At 37.4% G+C, this 6,012-nt stretch overlaps 1 long non-coding RNA gene across 1 annotated transcript in view; it reads left to right on the forward strand.

The window, feature by feature from the left end:
• The window catches only part of LOC131553311 (uncharacterized), a 71,648-nt gene extending 66,708 nt beyond the window's left edge, over window positions 1-4,940 (forward strand). Inside the window, exon 4 of the long non-coding RNA XR_009274166.1 lies at window positions 4,789-4,940. This is a non-coding gene — a long non-coding RNA (uncharacterized LOC131553311). The remainder of the gene's footprint in view (window positions 1-4,788) is intronic.
• Window positions 4,941-6,012: the final 1,072 nt, after the last annotated feature.

Consider the following 6,012-nt stretch of genomic DNA (forward strand, 5'->3'; position numbering starts at 1 on the left):
AAAACTCCTACTTTAAATGATGCCGCTGAATTTTCAGTGAGTGTTCCAGAGCAAACCAGGACCGCATCTGGCCAAGTCAAGAACTATCCCCAGCAAAGCAATTCATTGGCTGGGAGAAAGGGAGCTCTTGGTTGGTTCTGATAAAAGCTAAAATTTTTTGACTAAAATTTTTACCTGGAAGTCTGAGGTTTATATACAGTATGTCGGCGAGTAGTTTTGAGATTGTGTTTGCTGTTGTGACAAAATATTGAATTGTTTCATATATTGTGTGTTAGCAATTCAGAAAAACTGTAATGTAAACCTAAGAAGAAACAATTTTGCTCTCTTTTTTAATGTGCATGCTTTAGATAATTATTTGCTATTTATGTTGTCAAATAATTTTTACATATTTGAAAAAGTTTGGCAAAAAAAACAATTTGCTCTATTTTTTTCTTGTCTATGATTTAGATTTTTGTTTCAAATATGGTAGAACAATCACTTCTACCACAAAATACTGCTTTGTAAATAATCTTCATAACTTCTCAATTCCTCAGCATTTTCAATAGCTCAGAAAAACTTGATGTAACAGAAACTATGGACTCTCTCTTTTCTAGCACTTTAGATACGGTTGCTCCTTTACCCTTAAGGATTAAGCAAAGTAGTCTGACACTGTGGTACAACCCGAATTGGGACGTTTTTTACATTTAGAATAAAATGAAAACTAAAAGAATTTCAAATCACATGAGCCAATATTTTATTCACAGTAGAACATAGATAACATAACAAATGTTTAGAAATTTTAACATTTTTTGCACAAAATGAGCTAATTTCAAAATAGTTGGCTTGGGGGCATGTTTACCATGGTGTAGCATGTCCTCTTCTTTTCAGAACAGTTTGAAGACATCTGGGCATCGAGGTTATGAGTTTCTGGAGTTTTGGTGCCGGAATTTGGTCCCATGCTTGCCTGATATAGGCTTCCAGCTGCTGTTCGTGGTCATCTTTGACGTATTTTTCCTTTAATGATGCGCCAAATGTTCTTTATAGGTGAAAGATCTGGACTGCAGGCAGACCAATTCAGCACCCGGACTCTTCTACTATGAAGCCATGCTGTTGTAATAGCTGCAGTATGTGGTTTTGCATTGTCCTGCTGAAATACACAAGGCCTTCCCTGAAATAGATGTCGTCTGGAGGGGAGCATATGTTGCTTTTATATACCTTTCAGCATTCATAGTGCCTTCCAAAACATGCAAACTGCCCATACCTATGCACATATGCACCTCCTTCCTCTTTAGCCTGGAGGACACGGCATCCGTGATTTCCAACAAGATTGTCAAATTTGGACTCGTCTGACCATAGAACACTTTTCCACTTTTTCAGCTTTAGTTGGCATCTGCAGATGGCACGGCGGATTGTGTTTACCGACAGTGGTTTCTGGAAATATTCCTGGGCCCATTTAGTAATGTCAATGACAGAATCATGCTGATGAGTGATGCAGTATCGTCTGAGGGCCCGAAGACCACGGGCATCCAACAAAGGTCTTCGGCCTTGTCCTTTACGCACAAAGATTTCTCCAGATTCTCTGAATCATTTGATGATGTTATGTACTGTAGATGATGAGATTTGCAAAGCCTTTGCAATTGGACGTTGAGGAAGGTTGTTTTAAAGTATTCCACAATATTTATATGCACTCTTTCACAGATTGGAGAGCCTCTGCCCATCTTTACTTCTGAGAGATTCTGCCTCTCTAAGACATCCCTTTTATAGAATCAGAATCAGAAAGAGCTTTATTGCCAAGTATGCTTGCGCATACAAGGAATTTGTTTTAGTGACATAAGCTTCCAGTACACAGAGACAAGAACACACAGACATGAAAAATAATATAAGAATAAATAATACACATATGTAAATATAAATAGACAAAAATTGAAAAGTAAATAAATTGTATGTACAGTTCCATAGATGATAGAATGGAATAGAATAGAATGAGATGCATAGATGTACTAGGATGGAGGTGATAACATAAATATAAGGTTATTGCACATTTTTTATTGCATAATGTGGGGAACATTTAACTGTTCATAAGGTAGATTGCCTGGGGGAAGAAACTGTTCTTGTGCCTGGCTGTCCTGGTAATTGGGGTTCTGTAGCGCCGGCCAGATGGCAAAAGTTCAAAAAGGGGGTGACTTGGATGTGAGGGATCCAGAGTGATTTTCTGAGCCCTTTTCCTCACTCTGGATGTATACAGTTCTTGGAGGGAGGGCAGGGGAGCACCAATAATCCTTTCAGCAGTCCGAACCATTCTCTGTAGTCTTCTGATGTCTCATTTTGTAGCTAAACCAAACCAGACAGTTATTGATGTGCACAGAACAGACTAGATGTCGGCTGAGCAGAACTGTTTCAGCAGCTCCTGTGGCAGGTTGAACTTCCTCAGCTGGCGAAGGAAGTACAACCTTTGTTGGGCCTTTTTTGCAATTGAGTTGATGTGAGTGTCCCACTTCAGGTCCTGAGAGATGATGGATCCCAGGAACTTAAATGTCTCCACTGCAGCCACAGTGCTGTCTATTATGGTGAGTGCAGGGGGGTTTCTCCTGAAGTCCACGACCATCTCTACTGTTTTGAGCATGTTGAGCTCCAGGTTGTTAAGACTGCATCAGACAGCCAGCTGCTCAACCTCCTGTCTTTAAGCAGACTCGTCACCGTCCTGAATGAGGCCAATAACTATAGTGTCATCTGCAAACTTCAGGAGCTTGACAGAGGGGTCTTTAGATGTGCAGTCGTTGGTGTAGAGGGAGAATAACAGTGGGGAGAGAACATATCCCTGAGGGGCACCAGTGTTGGTAGAGCGGCTGTTTGACGTGGATTTCCCCAGCCTCACTAGCTGCTGCCTATCTGTCAGAAAGCTGGTGATCCACTGACAGATAGAGCTAGGGACAGAGAGCTGGGTTAGTTTGGTCTGGAGGAGTGTTGGGATGATGGTGTTGAAGGCCGAACTAAAGTCCACTAACAGGATCCTCACATAAGTCCCTGATTTGTCCAGATGCTGCAGGATGAAGTGCAGTCCATGTTGACTGCATCATCCACAGACCTGTTTGCTCGGTAAGCAAACTGCAGAGGGTCCAATAAGGGTCCAGTGATGTCCTTCAGATAAGCCAGAACCAGTTTTTCAAATGACTTAATGACGACAGTTGTTAAAGCCACAGGTCTGTAGTCGTTAAGTCCTGTTATCTTGGGTTTCTTTGGGACGGGGATGATGGTGGAGCGTTTGAAGTAGGCAGTCTGCAACAGTTTGATTTAAAAATCTTCATTTGTGTTCTACTGAAGAAACAAAGTCACCTACATCTTGGATGCCCTGGGGGTAAGCAGATAAACATCAAATTTTCATTTTTGGGTGAAGTATCCTATTAAGAAATACCTGCATGTAATTACATCGTATAAATAATTTCTGCAATTACATTTATAATTACACTGTTGACCCTTCCCTAACACCTAAACCCACCCTTAAACCTACCCATACCACCAAACCTGTCCCTAACCTTACCTGTATCCCACCTTTATCGCAGCAAAAGTGTTATGCAATACAATATGAACAATAAAAATACTGTTCAGTTTCTTACACAGACCGATTGTTTGGTGTCTTAAGACCTCAATGTATTGTCACCACAGGGTTTAATTTGGTTTTGTCTGTGTATGTTTTTTTTTTGACTCGCAAAGCCGTGTGGTACCATTGACTGCCATTATATGACTGACAGACTGCAACGGTTTGTTAAAAATCTTTGTTTGTGTTCTACTGAAGTAACAAAGTTACCTACATCTTGGATGCCCTGGGGTTAAGCAGATCATCAAATCAGATCATCAGATCATCAAATTTTCATTTTTGAGTTAACTATCCCTTTAAAATGTAAGTACAATGTAAAAACATGTATGTACACAATAAGTGCATTGTATAAAATTATTTAAATATAAGTACATAGCAGTTATAGGCCACCTAGTATAAGGTGAGATCGAGAACAGTAACAAATTAAAATGCACAATTTACTGTACACTACTGTAAACATAACACACACACAAATTAGTAGCAATGCAAAGCTATAATAATCAGAAATGTTTCTTAAGCAGCAAATCAGCATATTAGAATGATTTTGAAGGACCAATAGAACGTCACCATAAAAACCGTCCACATCCTGCACTACATCCCAAGTCTTCTAGAGCAGAGCAGAGCATTGGTGTCATATTGACTTATATTATGCTATGCATATAACTTTAGTGATATTAAACTGTCCCTCTAAAAGAGATGTGTAAAAATTCTTCTAAATTATTTACTATTTGTCATATACACCAGGAAAGACAAATAATGTAAGAAGTATTCCAGTAATTCATTAATGTTAATAATAAGAATTTCTGGAGAACATCATCAGATGCATTAATAAAAGTGCTTTAACAGTGATATGAGCCTCACATTAGTGCTTTTAATCCTCTAATTAATCCTTATCCAATATTCATGTTAGTTAATGCACACAACAACAAAAAAAAATGTCTTAGTGTTTTTGTGTTGTTTTCCAGTACATTTTAAAGGTTATTTTTAAATCAATGTCGTTTTCTGGAAAGAAAAAAAAAAAGTCCCTCATAGTCCCTTTGAATTAAATGTCTTTTTCAGAAATGTAGGCTATATTTCAGAAAACAAGACTTATCTTAATATTTAAAGTCATTTAGTTTCTCCAGTAAATGTATCTTGATTCAAATATTTTTTTTAAGGTGACCTGACACATTAGTCATTATGACCATCAGAAGGTTGTGTTTATTTTGCTCCAGAACCACTCAGACAGGAAGATAAAACAACCAATCACATGATGTTACAGGCTGAAGCAGGGAAAAAACAAGACAAGCATTTGAACAAAACTCTGAAGAAATGAATGTGTGATCCATATTTCTGAAAAATGGAATCTGATGATATCACTGAATTAAACCACATCATGTTCATAACCTGGTTTCTGCTTGATCTTTTAACATAAATGAGTTTGATGTTACTTTATGATATACAGTATAATGAAATATAAAATGCTAGTTTAGGTTACAAATAAACACATTGATAGAATCAGTGACTGAGGTGTTTTCTGTGTAGCTGTGTTCAGTTAAGCTGGTAAATTGTGTGTGTGTGTGTGTGTGTGTGTGTGTGTAGCAGAACGTCTCTCAGTCATTTAGCAGCTGAAGTCCTGTCAGTCACACAATAAGAGCCGCTGCTTCCTTCCTGCCTGCTGTTCCAGTCCACTTCACAAACTCAATGTGACTCTCTCGCTCTCTCTCTCTCACACACACACACACAGAACGTGAGTTAACTTGATCAGAACAGAGAGAATACAAGATTAAAAGCCTAAACAAAATTATTAGTTTCTGTGAAGATCATATTAATCATCTTGAAAAGTTTAATCAGTATAAAAACATGTATTACATCATTTATTATGAGCTGAAATACAAATCTGATCATCGGCCTCATTAACAATCAACTGGATTTTATCAAATATGAAAAATAGTATTTAGACACATTAGATTTTTCACAAAAACACAACTGATATCTTTTGCTTTCAAATCAATATCAGTGATGCTCATTGATTCACTTCATGTTGGATCACATGATGATCAGACGGTCAAATACTATATATATATATATATATATATATATATATATATATGAATGTATTATTTTAATTAATTATAAAATTATTACCGGTAATTAAATAAGTTTGAATGAGCCGTTTTAGGGGGCGTGGCAGAGTCTTAACTTTTATAAAGAATATCTTTTTGGTTTTGAGACTTTAATCTTTGCAACTTTACAGATCTTCTCTATGCATAAACAGCTTGTAACACTCCAAAGACAAAGGAAAACGTGAAATTGCATCATATGACCCCTTTAAAATATATCAGTGCCTTTGTTTTGTCACCACTAATGTTATTTTCTAAGGCACGTTTATAAAAGATTCTTAAATGTCCTAATTGAACTATGGTCTAATCCTGGCTTAAACTAAGCCCTGTCTGTGA

This window comes from Onychostoma macrolepis, chromosome 14 (genome assembly GCF_012432095.1).
Source record: "Onychostoma macrolepis isolate SWU-2019 chromosome 14, ASM1243209v1, whole genome shotgun sequence".
Classification (NCBI taxonomy): domain Eukaryota; kingdom Metazoa; phylum Chordata; class Actinopteri; order Cypriniformes; family Cyprinidae; genus Onychostoma; species Onychostoma macrolepis.